Raw genomic sequence first — 17,603 nt, forward strand, 5'->3', positions numbered from 1 at the left:
TTGCACGCGAGGTAGCTTCTCCCCTGCTTTCCGTCCTTGGGTTGACATGTGCCCATTTCATTCTTTCAGCACTCTGAAATATAGTGAGCAAAATAACAAATTTCCTTTTAACTTTTCCAATCTCAGCTCATTGCAGGTAGCACATCAGGTGCCTTCCAGAATTTGCCTTTGTTGCTCTGCTGGCATGAAGAGTTAAGTATCCAGAATGCCTCCTGCAAAACAATCCAGAGGTTGTGGGGGAAAGGAAGCAGGCAAGGGCTGTCCTACTTTGGTGGTGGGGGAGGGGGCACTAAAAAGGAAACCAATGAGAAAAAAGTGAAAGCTTCGGGCAATTTCATCATTTCATCCGTTTCATCATTTAAACATATAAAAAGCGGAATATGTTCCTTTAGTTCTTTATTGCTTCAAAACTTTTGAAATAAATGCATGGAACTCAACCAAAATGTGTTGCTGACCTCTGATTCTGATAAGTTGGATATTCTGCAGGGTCAAATATAAATAAAACTAAGCCTTAGGTAAAATCTGTGTGAAGACAATTTCTTGTCAATTATATGGCTTTGACAAAACATTTGTAATTAAATATAATACCTGGATACATGTAATATTACTGATCTAAAGCAGAGCTTTTTTCTCAGTTAAACCCACCATTTCGACATCACAGTAATAGTTGATGTTATATTTATATATAGGTGGAGATCATTTAAATACCTCAAATTTTTAAAAATTTAGATGTTAGAATTCTTTAGGGCTATAAGAGTAGGAAATATCCATAGTTCAATTATTGCTCGGTCGCTCAGTCATGTCCAAGTCTTTGCAACTCCATGGACTGCAGCAGGCTTCCTTGTCCTTTACTCTCTCCCAGAGCTTGCTCAAATTCAAGTCCATTGAGTTGGTGATGCCATCCAACCATCTCACCCTCTGTCATCCCCTTCTCCTCCTGCCTTTAGTCTTTCCCAGGATCAGGGTCTTTTCCAGTGAGTCAGCTCTTCACATGAGGTGGCCAAGGTATCAGAGCTTCAGTTCAATAACAGGAAAGAAAATTTTGTAATTCTTAAATTTTTAGAAATACTACCATAAAGAACAGGATAGCATTACCTATGAGCATGCAAACTGTTGATTGGTAGGCTTAGCAGTATCAGAAAGAACAAGGGGAAATAAGATATTGGACAGTGCTTTGATTTATAAGAAAAACATCATTGTCATTCTATTATAAAACTCTTTAAGTAACTCATTTAGGGGGCTTCCCTGGTGGCTCAGATGGTAAAAAATTGTCTGCAATGCAGGAGACCCAGGTTTGATCCCTGGGTTGGGAAGATCCTCTGGAGAAGGGAATGGTAACCCACTCCAGTATTCTTGCCTGGAGAATCCCATGGACCGAGGAGCCTGGCAGGGAACAGCCCATGGGGTCGCAGAGTCGGACACCACTGAGCAACTAACCCTTTCACTTTCACTTTAAGCAACAACATGTATCTCCAGTTGGAGGGAATGGGATCAGAAAAAGAAAAGCAAACCTTTGTCCAAGTTCTTTTTTCCAAGGGCCAGTCTGTTATATCCTAAGGTCAGAGGAAGAATCACGGAGGACTCGCCTCATCTTGCCCCAAACCACGAAAACTTCTCAAAAACCGTCCTGTTCCTTCCTTCTCCAGCCACCAGCCTTCACCCGGACCTCTGCAATAGTCTATTCTCTGTCTTCTTGCTTCCAGAACATTCTGTCTCTAATCCCTTATTCCCCTGCAATCACAATTCTCTATCTGAAATATAAACGAAATCTGCTAAAGTCCTTCCGTTACTTTACCGTCGTCCCCATACCCTCTCAAGGGCCACAGGAAGCACGTGGCGTGCGTAGGACGGGCCACGCCTCTCCCTCAACCTGGTTGCATTGGATCCTTCTGTCTTTCCAAATGCTCTTTCTTTTGTGGGGTGGGGAATGGGACGGCGTGTTTGTCAAAAAAAAAGAATAAAGGAGGAGAAAGAAGGAAGAGGAAGGAGGGGATTAAGGAGGCCGCTAAGAACAATTATTAAGTAGGAGAGCATAGAGGGAATGTTGGAGAGCAGTATTTGAGAAAAAAAATGTGTTCTGTGTGTTTCTCAAATGGTAAGTTTACTGACTAGTAACCCATGTCTATTTTTCCCTTCATGGAACACTTAGGGCCCTAGACACATGAGACACTTCATAAAGGTATATTCATGAATGAAGCAATGGATTTCTTCTAAATTTTCAAAACCTAGTGAAATGGAGAATCTGGAGCATTCTTGTAATTAATTTTCAATAGTTCTGTCTATTGAACAAGCAGTATAGCATTTATAGACATCTCAAAAGTATACAAAAGCAGAAGTGAAATCAATACGGCTGTCACCTCCGACAGAATAATTAAGACTAGCATTTGATACACATCCATGAAAACGTCACTAGTCAAATGTTTGTTCTGCCTTTTTTGCTTCCTTTTTTAAAAACTCAACTACATGCAATTACATGTCCTTTCCATTTCCCCCAACAGCATAGCATAGATATTTCCAATATGGCACACATCTCCTAAGAAAACAAGCAAAAACTGCTTTCCTGAACTAAGTGATATCTCCAGGTCACTTATCTTAGCTCCAAATAAGGTGGGTGAGTTCATTAACCCTTTGTCCTAGCACTTCCTAAGCTTTGCCACTGGGCCTGCTTCTGCTGAGACTGTGGTGTCTGCCAGTGGAAGGTGGAGGAAGAACCCTCGTTTCTTCATACACCCGTTTGTCCTGGTCAGAAAATGCCATGGCTGATTTTTGGAATCTCTAGATCTCTGGAATGTATCCCAAACTCTTCTACTGGATACGTAAGAGAATTTCAGGCCTCCCTGGACTCTTACCATATAAGGCTCTTCTGCCTGAAGAAAGAGCTACGTTTGAAGCCCAGTGCCCTTCCTTCCATCTCAATCATCCTCCTTGTAGATGAGGAGTTAACAACAGCCGGCACGACCTCGTCTGCCCTCCAGTTGTCTTGCCAGGTCTTTGGGGAATGATACACTAAATAAAAAAATTTACATGTTAGAACCCAGATTTTAAGTGCAGAAGGTGGAGGTTGTGTCTTATTTTATATTTTCAGAAGGAAAATTTAAGGAGCATTTACTTAATATTAAAGAAAGTTATTTACAATAATAGAGAGTTTAAGGAAGAAATACTATTCTTAGTCACTCATTATATTTAAACACATAGTAAAAGGGCAAAGACTGAGTTTAAATCCTGGATCAACAACTAAGTAGATTTGTGCAGTTCAGTTCAGTCACTCAGTCGTGTCTTACTCTTTACAACCCCATGAATTGCAGCACGCCAGGCCTCCCTGTCCATCACCAACTCCCGGAGTTCACTCAAACTCCTGTCCATTGAGTCGGTGATGCCATCCAGCCATCTCACCCTCTGTCGTCCCCTTCTTCTCCTGCCCCCAATCCCCCCCAGCATCAGAGTCTTTTCCTATGAGTCAACTCTTCTTGGGTAAATTATTTAACCTTTCTCAGTGTACGATTCAATGGCATTTAATGCATTCACAGTGTTATGCAACCATCATATCACATCTTTCTAGTTTCTAAACTTTTTCATGACCCTAAGAAAATGCTGCACACCCATTAAGTTATCATTCCCCATTTACCCTCTCCCCTCCCCTCCTAACAATTACTAATCTGACTTCTGTTTCTTTTTACCTTTACTGAATAGTTTATATATAAAGAATCATACACATGTGAATTTTTTGCCTGTTTCACTTAGCATGATGTGCTCAGGTTCACCCATGTTGTAACATGAACTTCATTCCTTTCTATGACTGAACAATATTCCATTGCATAGATATACCAAAATTTGTTTACCCATTCACCTGTTGGTGGACATTTGGGTTAATTTCTTTAATGGGGAGATTAAAATAGTAACCTTTATCTTATAGGGTTGTTATGAGTATAAATAATATTTGTACAGCATTTAGGGTATTGTCATTTCAGTGTTTTGCAAAGTACATAAATATGATTCTCTGTAACTGTATATATATTATTCACATTATATAGTATGGAAACAACTGGTCATAAATTTTTCCAAATAGTTAAGAGTTATTTTCCTAAATGTTAGTATTGTGAAAGATTTTCCTTTTTTCTGAGGTTTTTTTTTTCCAAATTTTATTTAAATGTTATATGTAACATGTGAAAATTAAGTTTTTTGTCACATACACATAATAATTACCTTTATGTAATTTCAGAAAAACATCTATTTCTGCTTTATTGACTATGCCAAAGCCTTTGACTGTGTGGATCACAATAAACTGTGGAAAATTCTGAAAGAGATGGGAAGACCAGAACACCTGATCTGCCTCTTGAGAAATCTGTATGCAGGTCAGGAAGCAACAGTTAGAACTGGACATGGAACAACAGACTGGTTCCAAATAGGAAAAGGAGTACGTCAAAGCTGTATATTGTCATCCTGCTTCTTTAACTTATATGCAGAGTACATCATGAGAAACGCTGGACTGGAAGAAACACAAGCTGGAATCAAGATTGCTGGGAGAAATATCAATAACCTCAGGTATGCAGATGACACCATCCTTATGGCAGAAAGTGAAGAGGAACTAAAGAGCCTCTTGATGAAAGTGAAAGAGAGAGTGAAAAAGCTGGCTTAAAGCTCAACATTCAGAAAACAAAGATCATGGCATCCAGTCCCATCACTTCATGGGAAATAGATGGGGAAACAGTGGAAACAGTGTCAGACTTTATTTTTCTGGGCTCCAAAATCACTGCAGATGGTGACTGCAGCCATGAAATTAAAAGACACTTACTCCTTGGAAGGAAATTTATAACCAACCTAGATAGCATATTCAAAAGCAGAGACATTACTTTGCCAACAAAGGTCCGTCTAGTCAAGTCTATGGTTTTTCCAGTGGTCATGTATGGATGTGAGAGTTGGACTGTGAAGAAAGCTGAGCACTGAAGAATTGATGCTTTTGAACTGTGGTGTTGGAGAAGACTCTTGAGAGTCCCTTGGACTGCAAGGAGATCCAACCAGTCCATTCTGAAGGAGATCATCCCTGGGATTTCTTTGGAAGGAATGATGCTAAAGCTGAAACTCCAGTACTTTGTCCACCTCATGCGAAGAGTTGACTCATTGGAAAAGACTTTGACACTGGGAGGGATTCGGGGCAAGAGGAGAAGGGGACGACAGAGGATGAGATGGCTGGATGGCATCACTGAGTCAATGGACGTGAGTCTGAGTGAACTCTGGGAATTAGTGATGGACAGGGAGGCCTGGCGTGCTGTGATTCATGGGGTCGCAAAGAGTCGGACACGACTGAGTGACTGATCTGATCTGATCTGATGTAATTTCAGCATAATTTCTATCCATTTGGAATTTGTCTGACACAAAGAAGTGGTTTAATAGGTCCATGGACAATCAGAATTTAAGAACTTTTTTTTAAACAATACTTATCTGCCTTTCAAGTGACGTCTGTAATAAGTAGGATTTGCTTTAGATATTTTCTGCAGCCTCTCCATTCATACATGCTATTCTTATGGTCACGTCCGTGACTTGGGGACCTACCATCGAAGCCCAGACCTTCTGGTTTTTTCTTACTCGTGGTCCAGGGAGAATACAAGACATGCTGCAAGGATCCACGGAGTAAATTTTAAGCTGCTGCCACAGAGCCACACTGCAGGGGCAGTCATGAGCCATTTTTCCAAAAGGGATCATTGGTCTGACTGTAGACAGACTTGTAGTGGAGTCATTCTACCAATGTCAAAAGTTGCAAGTGAGGCCAGTTAGACAGCAGGTAGGAGAGAGAGAGAAGAGAGGAGCTTGTCCAGGGCTCATCTGCGTATACGGGACCCATGACAGCATGAGGCATTCTCGCACCAAGTTCTAGCTGCAAATATGTGACGCAGAGGGTCTGGTGTCTTCTGTAGACGATAGCCTAATCACTGCACCAAACCTTAGTCTTCTATAGAACAAAGTTTAAATATGGAAAACAGTTATACTCCTTTTTCTTTTGTTACTGAATCCAGACATGTAAGTCGAGGAAAACAGATGATATCCTTTGTCATTTTTCAAAAGTTAAGTTTAGAGAATAATCTTTATACCCCTTGACTGTGGGTCCAGAAAGCAAATAGATGTCACTTAATTATAAGGCCTGGCTTTCTGTGGCGCCAAATATTCTATTTTCCATTGTAATGAATAGAACAGGCCAAAAGGATATTCTGTGATGCATGTAAAAACATGCATTCAATTGCATCATTTTTTTCTGTTTTTGTACAGCATATTTGAAACATAAGCATCAAAAATAATTTCTATCAATGTCACTAGGGACCACTTTATATAAAATTTTCTGCATGCTGTCCTTCGCAGTTCCTTTCTATCAATAAACATATTCCTACTGGACCTTAAAAACTATGGCTGTTTTATTCTTTATTGTAGCTATTATGAATAAAGGATAAAGAAACCACAAAGTTACTGGAACATTTTCATAAAACTAAAGAGTTATGTCAGTAATAATATTCCTAAAGGAAAACAGATTTCTTAAAAGAAAACAAGATCAAGTGAAATGTAGGGTCACTTTCAGATTAGACAAAAATGTCTTTTTACTCTCTTTTGTTTTAATTAAAATAAATGAAAACAAATTGGGGTTAGCAAAATCATACCTCACTTCCTACACTGTCCTTCAGGCAAGTCTACTATGTGACACCAGGCAGAAGTGAGCGAAGGGTCTTATAAATCACACTCCTGGATTTCATGACATGATCTTGTGTTCCACGAGCACAATGCTTCATAAGAAGGCAGGAAATTGCCCAGCCCATGGAACCACTGTATACGAGTATTAAGGACAATGTAACAATTCAAAAGCATGCTACATTAAAGAGCTTCAATGACTTTACCATACCACAATGCCCCCCTTAAAAGTGATTTGCTATTATATCATGCAATACTAGGTGTCTTGAAAATATTTGTCATCTCAGCATGGATCTAACATATAATTGTCAAAATTCAAATATTCCTAACTCTAAGTGGCACACACACAAAAAAGTGTTTATTTTGTCTAGATTAAATCTTTGAAAATGTAATTAGCAGGGTGTATGTGTCAAAGATGGCTGGAAAAAAATGTTCTGTTCCTTCATAGGAAAGGATGGATAGAGGTCAAGCTGCTCCCTTGTGTATACTTGCCCAAGGTCAGCTCAGTGAGCCCACGGAGCACACGTGTTCTTTCCCTATGCCCCAGTTACCATTCTCCACACTGAGGCCAGAGTAGATTTTTTCATGTTATTCCCTGGCTTAAAGTCCTAGGATGGCTTTATTCACACTGAAAAGGAACACAAATCCTTTTTTTTTTTTTCCACCCATGAGGAGCTATACATCCGGCTCCTGCCCACCATTCTGAATTCAACTTGTACCACCTTCCCCTTCATTTGCCTGCGCTAAGGCCATGCTTCAGGACTGATGCTGAAGCAAAAACTCCAGTCCTCTGACCACCTGATGCAAAGAGCTGACTCATTAGAAAAGACCATGATGCTGGGAAAGATTGAAGGCGGGAGGAGAGGGGGACGACAGAGGATGAGATGGTTGGATGGCATCACCGACTCAATGGACATGAGTTTGAGTAAACGCTGGGAGTTAGTGATGGACAGGGAGGCCTGGCGTGCTGCAGTCCATGGGGTTGCAAAGAGCTGGACACAACTGAGCGACTAAACTGAACTGAAGATCATGCTAGCCTTCCTGATCTTGAACAGAATTAGATCCTGCATAGCTAAGGGCCCATACCATACGCCAACCAATCACCATCCTATCTCCATCCTTGGTTTTCTTCCCAGACTGACCACCATCCGAAAATTCATTGTCTGTCCAACATTCTCTTTCCCTCCTAGTTCCTCCTGAACTAGATATTTAAGAATGAAGGTTTTCCTGTCTTACCTGACTTTTGGAACAGAGTAAATTCTCAGATTCTGTTTGCACTATGAACAGCTGTATACAATGACCAATGAATTTATATTCATTTTTTTTTCAGAATATTCCTCCAGTAAATATTTACCCAAGTACAGGATCAAATAACCATGACGAAGCAATGAGAACTGACTAAGGAACTCTTTCGATTATTTTTAAAGTGATGGTCTTACATTGTTAGTGAAAGTTAGCACCCTTAACTAGGAAAAAATGCATGTGTACTAAGTCACTTCAGTCACATCCAACTCTTTGGGACCCTATGGACTGTAGCTAGGAGAAAATATTTGACAATAAAGCCTAGAAAGAAGCAAAGTCAAGACCACGATTTCCTGTATGACTAGAAAACAGAAAGCCTCCTATCACTATTTATACATTAGCATCCTATGCAGAGGTAGATGAGAAGTGGAAAAGTTTTTTTTTTTAAAGGACTCAAAGAGTAGAGCTTACATCCTACACAGTCTAGAGTGAGAGACAGACACTAAATAAGAAAAATGTGGAGGTTTTAGGTGATGGTCAGTGCTGCAGACAGTCAATAAAGCAGAAGGCGTGCCAGGGAAGTGCAGAAGTTGCAACTCTAATAAAGTGCTTTCCTAATATGGTTAGTAGTGTTTAGTGAAAGTCTCCCCAGAAAGGTTGTAGATTTGAAACAAGCCTTGTGAGCTACGGTGGGTATCCTGAGGAAGTTCTTTCCAGGGAAGGGTAAACCCTCGTAGGAGAGGGACGTTTTCAAGGACACAAATGGCCTGAAGCTGGAGGGAGGAGTAAAGCAAGAGACAAAGATAATGAGAAGTCAGATGATTCACAGCCTTGCAGGTCATTTTAAACCCTTTGATTATTTTCCAAGTGAGCTGGAAAACAAGTGGAGAATTCCATGCAAAAGAGTGGCATGATCTGACTATGTTTCAAAAGGATTACAGCAGATAACTCTCAATGCTGAACTGACTGGAGTGGAGGGAAGAGACCAGGAGACAAGGGCAAAAGCAGAGAAATCAACATTAGAAGTCTCCTGCAGTAACCCTGGGGAAAGATGGCAGGGGCTTGGTCCAGGAGATTAGCAGAGAAGGTGGTAAGAAAAGTTAGAATGTGATTATATTCAGAAGTCAATAGAACTTGATGATAAATGAGACATGGGGTAGAAGAGAAAGAGACACATCAAGGCTGATTGGAAGGGCTTGGTCTTCATACCCTAGAAGAAGGCTGTTGCTCTTAACTAAGATGGGGCAGCCTGCTAGAAGACTTGGGTATAGACGAGGATATGGGGGAGATGAGGCATTTGATTTCAGACATGCAAAATTTGAAATTCAGAATAGATAATCAAACGACAATATTAAGTAGACAGTTAGTTATCTAAATCTACAGTGAAAGACAGAAAGTCAGGACAAAAGAGAAACTTAACATATACGTGTATACACACACGCTATAAACTGTGTACACTATTTACCATATATAATATTTACATATAATTATATGTCATATGTAGAATAGTTAAGATCAAGACTCGAAGAGAGCAGCAAAGAAATGGAAAGAGAAAATAGAAGCAGGTCAGGGCAAAGAAGAGGAGAAAGAATCAGTAACTTGCTTTATGTTATGATTGATGTAAGCAAAAGTTACTTTAAAGGACAGAGTGGTCCTTCACTAAGTCAAGTTTATACCATAAGATATATAATGGTTTGTTGAAGAAAGCTATAGAAATGTTGGTCGAGTCTTAATTCCACATTCCTACCATTTATCTAGGGTTCATGGGTAAATGGCAAAAATAGTGCCATTTCAAAGTGGGCAAAAAAATCATGGAAAAGATGAGAATGTGATCACAGTGATGTAAACCTCAAGATTAATAACATAAAATTTTCCAGGACTTCCCTGGTGGTCTGGTGCTTAAGACCCCACAATCCCAATGCAAGGGACATGGGTGTGATGCCTACTTCGGGAACCAAGGGGCTTCCCTTGTGGGTCAGCTGGTAAAGAATCCACCTGCAATGTGGGAGACCTGGGTTCGATCCCTGAGTCAGGAAGATCCCCTGGAGAAGGGAAAGGCTACCCACTCCAGTATTCTGGCCTGGAGGATTCCATGGACAGTATTAATGGGGTTGCAAAGAGTCAGATACAACTGAGCAACTTTGACTTTCACTTTGGAGAACTGAGATCCCACATGCCGCAAGTCTAGGCCAAAAGAGAAAAAAAATAAAAATAAAAATTTCCTTCACATCATGCAGATAAGCGAGACCTGGGGCCATTTTCAGTCAATTGGGTAGCTAGGAAATGATACTTATGGTGCATGAAAGTACTTTTTTCTCTGCTCTGTCCTAGTAGGTCTAACCATGGTCATTCTATACTGAAAAGAATTAGTCATAGATTTTACTCTTCCAAAGAATGAAGCCTAAGTATATTCCAAATATGACTGTATGTAACTATAAATTCATTTTACAAGCTCTGGAGGAGAATTAGAAGTAGGATATCAAGAAACTGGCTTCAGATTGGTTTTGGAAAATAATCCTCACTCTTTAACCTACATGCTTTCTGCTTTCCAAAATCTCCACTTAAGCCTTTTTAGAACATTATTAGATGGCCGATCAATAATTAAAACATAATTCAGATGAGATTAAGAAACTCATGTTCTTCTTTCTTTCTAACCTAAAAAGGCTTAAATTATGAAGGGTGAAATTATAAAGATAACTGTAATATACATTTAAGTCTTCCCAGATGGCTCAGTGGTAAAGAATCTGCTGCCAGTGCAACAAATATGCATTCGATCCCTGGGTGGGGAACATACCCCGGAGAAGGAAATGGCAACCCACCCCAGTATTCTTGCCTGGGACATCCCGTGGACGGAGGAGCCTGGCAGGTTACAGCCGACCATGGAGTCACAGAAGAGTTGGACGTGATTTAGCCACTAAACAACAAGCAATGCCCATAAAAGGTATATGGTAGTGGGTACCAACTGAGCGAGGGTTACAAAATTTTGAGAAAGAATAGCTCTGCCTGAAGGATCAATGTAAAAGTTCCATTTAAGAAAGCAAGAAATATCTCTTTGAGTGTGAAGTTTTTTCAAACCACAATATGTTTTTTTCTCTTAACCTGATTTCTATTTAATCATTCAAGTCTCATGAAAGCAGAAGAAGAACAGATACGGCACAGAAACACAAGTTGAACATTTTCCAGTGATGCCTTCTGTAAGCACATTCACAAGTCTATTTTTCTGTTATTTACATACAATGACGATCGATTTATATTCAGATTGCTCTTCTCTTGCCACCTGCACAGCGACAGAAACAACCCAAAAGGTGCAGACGATTGTACGACTTCCAGTTGAGCATTTATGAACCAGGCCTGAACACAGCCCTGGGAAAAACTTTTTCTGACTTAGCAATGCGTAAATCTCTCTTCAAGTTCAAATTGCTATAAGATACTATTTTATCTTGTAGCAATTGTTGAACTGTCCAACCCAGTTCAACAACCTAAAGATAACTAGGAATAAAATGATCCCCCAAGTAGAAGGAATTTTCTGGGGTCCCAAGTTATCCCTATACTCAATGTTCTCATGTATCTATTGTTGTCTGAAAATGAAATCACGGGATATGTCATTTTTGCTTTCCTCCACAAGGTAACAAATAATTAAGAAGAAAAAATAAAATATATAATATTTCCAAAAATTTATCAACACCAAAAAGTCAAATCTTAATTTGGTACAAAATTGGGAGAAATACATACTATTTTTCTAAATCCACACAAGAACATTTACCTTATAAAGACTGGTACCTGGGGCGGGGCAGGGGGCAAAGAATGCCATTCATTTCTCGTAAGTTATACGAGGAGTCAATGGCAGGTGTTAAGCGTGAGACAGAAATGAAAAATCTTCAAAGCAATAACAGACATATGAAACACATCCCAAAGGGAAATAGAAGAGCAACAGGAAAGAAATAAAGTGAAGTGAATACAACCTCACAACTAGTGCAAATCCCTCAGGAATGCTCCTAATATGAACCGTTAAAGCCATGTGTTTAACATTTGATAAATCTAAGGTCTTCTTTGTCAAACGGGGAAGCTCCAGGCGCAGTAAGCATTAACCTTATCCCATAAAAGGCATTATACTGTCTGTCTTTGCATTTCATTGCAAAATGACTTTACAAACATGTACATCCAGATCTTGCTTCTATGTTCCACTCTTACGAGTTAAATAAATAGGTGACCTTCTTGTATGAATAGTAAGTTCAGTGAGTTCATTCTTTTAAAAGATGGTTATTGAAATATATCATGACCATGCCTACATCATGGAAACATCAGAAAAAAATCTCCCCCATGCTTTGTTCTGCACATCTTTTTACTCAAAGTGACATGTCTAAAAGGTTCAGTGAGAAAACATTGTATCTTTACAGCAGATATGTTGCCAAGCGTGTGTTTCACTCCCAGTGAGAAGCTGCCAAAAAGAAAAACAGAGATACATAATAAGAATATGGTATGAAAAGAAGACACGGGACTTAGAAAATGAACCTGGACGGTCTTGTTCCACATTTTTCACTATGTGGCCTTGGGAAAGTCATGTTCTTACTAGAGATTTCAGCTCTTCCTGTATAAAGTGAAGTCATTCACTAAATAACCTCTGAGGCCCTCCCATCTCTAACACTCTATAGCTCTAAATTATTCCAAACGAATATTAAGCACAAAAATAATCAACTATGATTGTAAATTCCAGTGTTTTCCAGCCTTCCCCACCTGAGCACTTGTGTTAAGGTGCCATGGCAAACTCTTAACAGAATATTTGTTTATTGAATCTTCATAACAACTCTATGAGCAACGTATTATCATTTTCTGCACTATTTTACAGATGAAGACACTTAGAGAAGTGAAATAGTTTGCCACAAACTGTATATTGAATCCAGTATAATAATCCATAATAACTCCATTCTTTACTGTCTCCCAATCAGAAAGAATAAGCAATTCTTCCAAGAAAAAAAGAGTTTAGCCAAGCTCTTTGAAATAGCTGTTAGAAAATGAAGTGATTAAGAGCCTTATTTGAAAGTCAAGAAAGCAAGATTGATTCCACAAAATCCGGATAAACTTATGTTATAGTCGGGGACAGGAGTCAACAAAAAGAAGGCGAAGAAAAGAAGGACACGGGGGCCCCAAGTCTCTAGAGGAACAAGCATGCTTTAATCACGGCAGCGTGTGCTTATATATTGTTATACAAGGAGGCTTTAGGCAGAAAAATAAAGTTGAGCAAAAACACCAAAACCAAATGCATAACAACCGTAACTAAGGGAGTAACAATCGTCACGGGGCCAGAAGACTATCCATGTATCGGAAATAGGAACATGACTAAGTAGTTTTACAGAGAAGTAAAAGGTTACTGAAAAGAATCCAGGTATGCGTTCTGCCTCATGACCTCAGTCCTGAGAACTGTGTGCAGCTCTGCTCGTTCCTGTTTTCCAGGAACTGATAAGGAACTGAAGGCCCTTGAGAAACAGGAAACAACATAGAGGCTTCCTGAAAATTAAACATTCCCTGAGAGACTTAGGTGGATGAAGACTTCCATTTCGGATTGGTTTTCATGTTTGTTTGCTTTTTAGTTGCAGGGGTTTTTGCTCCTTGGGGATTGCTGGGAGCAGTGACCTCACAGTTCCATGGAAAGTGAAGAGGTGACTGAAGTGAAAGCAGTAAGGCCACCTAATGGGCTCCACACATTAGAATCCGGGACTAAAACAGGAGAGGCAAGTAACATATATTTAACATTTAATATCGTTCAATAACTTACCTGTCTCAAAATCCAAGCCTCCTTTCTTAAAGTGTTTAGACTTTTTCTCCTTCTCTCACTATAATTCCCTCTGCCAGCGTATAAAACATCTGTTCAATTTAGAAATATATGACATAAAGAACAAACACTACCCATGGCAGGAGTATCCACCCTACCTCTGTATGGTTCCAGAATGCCCAACTTCTAGGATAGTCCTGGTGAGGGTTGTGCCTCTCACAGAAACATTTGCAACCCAGAAGACTGGCCAAAGACTTCATTTTTATTTCTAAGGTCAAGGTGGGGATAACTAGAATTTTATTTCAAAGAACTTAAAAATAGTCACTTAAATAGATTTAAATTATGATACGGTGTCATATTTCACAAACCACATGGAGGAGACCAGGGACAAGACAGAAATTAGTGGGAATTTTTTTTCTTTACTTGAAGAACAAGCTATACAAAGTTTCCCTTCATGAAACAATCTGAAATTATAATGTAAAGTCCAAAGAATCATGACAGTGCTTTTTGCAGACTTTAAAAAATTTAGCATCCCTTTCCTTGAAAATACTTCAGTGGGCTCTTCAAAATAGTAAGACAAGATGCTTTCACAGTGATTTATATGGTATTTTCCATCTTAACAGCTGGACGATTTATGTTTGTAGTATTGCCATGTGGCTCGCTGTTCAAAGCAATGGAGTTTTAGAAGTCCTGAAAACAGGATGTTCACTTAAGGACTATATAGAACATGTTACAAATTTAAAATATGAAAAGGAAAAGAATTCAGTTGCAAAGAGCATGAAACCTGAATCCACAAGCTTTTCCAATGCTTTTTAATGCAGTCAAAGGGGGATGAGAAATCTTTCTTCCAACTGCAGCAAACATATGTGTGAAGCTTAACTGGCTTCCTAACCCCCACAGGGCTTTTCCCTTGGTTAGCTTCATTCTCCAACAGGCTTTAAGAATCAGTAATGTTGGTAAGCAGTCTTCCTCTCTTGCAACAAATATCACACTTTCTTTCCTTCCAAAAGGATGAATATATTTTAGATTAGCATGTGGACTCTTCAAAATATTCCGAATGTCTAATTTGCTTATATTTACCTATTTTTGTAATACATACATACACAAAAATGTAATACAAGTTGAACAGATGAATACAAGTGCAAAAATTTATTTTGATCACAAGGAATAATAATCCTTTCATTTTTTGGAACAGGAGTCTAAAATATTATATACTATAAACTCCTAACACAAATTCATTAATTTAATAAATGTAACACTAAAGAATACATAATTTCTTGTCTTTGTTGCTCAATAACTAAAAGAAGCAACTTCTAGAATTAAAGTAGAAAAAAATCTTAGTCTCAAATGAGTACTTTTCTTAATATTAAAACTGTGTACAGGACAGATTATGCAAATACAAAACTAAAAATTAAACTACTTTCTGCTTTTGGATCTAAAAATCCCCAAAGATCAAAAAAATTAGTGTTAATAGTCAAGTTTAATTACTTGCTTTAATCATGTTTAATCATTTATATCATGAACTGTAAGACAAGAAATCCAAATATTTTATGGATCATATGTTAGAAATAATTGAATATGTGACATAAATAACCTATCTAGATTTTTAAAAATTTATCTATATCCCTTTAAATATTCAACAGCATATATAGATGGCATAATATGGCCAAAAAAGATCTCTCAAACTGCCTGCTTTATAAAGTAGTAGACATCTGGCTGACTTGATCTGAGAACACTTACTATGCCAAGTTCAACTTCTTGCATAATTGATTACCAAACTGTAATACAAGATAATGGCCAAAACAGTGACAGAATTATTTTTTTCAAACACCCAATCATGATGATTTGATCATGGAATTTGAACATGTTAAAAGAAAACTCACAATATAAAGAGTAAGGACTAATATATATACATATGGATAACATGCCAAATCTAAAAAAAATATTCCACTCCCAATTTTTTTCATCCCTCTTTCCAGTATTGGTTTCTTTAACACCAACACCAATGGTCAAAGCTGATAGTGATCTGAAACCCAGCCTATCTCCAGCTTTTATTTTCTCTGCAATCATCCTCAACTCAGATGATTTAAAAATAAATCATTTTATATAATGTTTATGTATATTAACAGAAAATGACTATCAGATGTGATAGGAGAGGAGGGAGATTCCTTTCACAGTATCCAAAACCTCTGACACAACCTCAGATTTGAAGTTTACTGTAATTCATGGACTCATTCATTCTTGTATTCAACAGAGAGTTGTGGAGCACCCATTTTGTGATATGTACTAAGTACTACAGATGGTGCAGTGGGTTCTGTGGGTAATGGTTCTGCTCATATGATAGTGTATTACATAAAATAATCAACAGACAAGTAAGATGATTCATATAGGTGTAACAGTTCTAAAGAATTAAAACTGGGAGATGAGAGAGAGAATGATTGTAACGACGCCGTTAGATGAACAGGAAACGTGCCTTATCTGAGCTGAAACACCAATGACCGTGAAGTTGTGGTGAAGCAGTAGGGTGCGCAGTACTTGCACACAGTAGAGGCAGCAAATATAAAGGCTCTCACACAGCGAACACGTGTTTAAGAAACAGAAAGAAAACTGTAGTTGCTGGAGCATGGGATGTAAGGCAGAAAGAAAGTACAGCATCAAGTCAGAGAAACAGGCATATGTGTTTCCTGCTTGTGGTTCGGCATCTTGCCTGAACGGCGCTTCCTAAAGTCTTTAAGAACACAGTTACACAGAAGAGCTCAGTAGAGGGATACGCTGAGCATCTCAACTTGAAGAAGCAGGAAATTAAGATTCACTTCTTATCAGAGCTCCTTCCCAGTATGTCAAATGTGCAAACTTCACGAGTTCTTACACCAGACAGAGCATCAAGGAGACCCCAAAACTCTTTGGGGGATCTATTCATACTACTTACCATGGATAAATATTCTGATCTAGGGTTTTGCTTTGTTTTTGTTTTTTAACAATTGATGGCTCAAGAGTGTTTGTGCTGCGTTTGGGATGGAAATCTTACACGTGCTGGGAACCCACAAGCCTAGGATCCAGTCACCTGGGCGTTATCTACTGACCACTGTCAATTTCTCATGTGCTTACCATAGATCAGAGGATAGTCTGTTATGCCCCCTCAATTTTAGAGTATGTCAAAGTCTTCTTGTTCATCCTTGCCAGTGGATTAACATTCAAGGTGCTTCTATTTGCTTACTCCAGTTTCTAATCATTACTCAAAAAGGAAGATTGTGAAGTAGTTTTGAATGACATCTCAAATGTAAATTATACAAATCCATCCTGGAAATTTCTTATTTCAATACATATTCTCAAATTTTCAGAAGATACAAATATAGATTACACATAAATTGGTTGCTTAAATATAAAATGTTTGAGGTTTATGATAAAACCAAAGAAATATTTAAAAATTGCATGCACCTACATGTTAGTTATATATTTTTCAAATTGTAGAAAACATATAATGATCATTCAGAAAATTTAGAAAATAGAAGAGAAAAAAATAAGAATCAAAGTGAATTCCAGCAAATGGAGATGAACATTGTTTGCTGCTGTTGTTGTTGTTTTAAAATTAATTCATTCATTTTAATTGGAGGCTAATTACTTTACAATATTGTAGTGGTTTTTGCCATACATTCCTGACAGCATTTTGTAATTCCTCAGTGATTTTTCTTTTAACATCTACATATAGTAATATGTACTAGATGGAGAAACCTGGAGGAGGGCATACAACCCACTCCAGTGTTCTTGCCTAGAGAATCCCACGGACAGAGGAGGCTGGCGGGCTGCAGTCCATGGGGTCACTAAGAGTTGGACATAACTGAAGCGACTTAGCACACATGCACCACACACTTGATGGAGACTACGAATTCAAAGCCTATCACCTGCTTTTATTATATAA

This window comes from Bos mutus, chromosome 7 (assembly GCF_027580195.1).
Source record: "Bos mutus isolate GX-2022 chromosome 7, NWIPB_WYAK_1.1, whole genome shotgun sequence".
NCBI lineage: Eukaryota > Metazoa > Chordata > Mammalia > Artiodactyla > Bovidae > Bos > Bos mutus.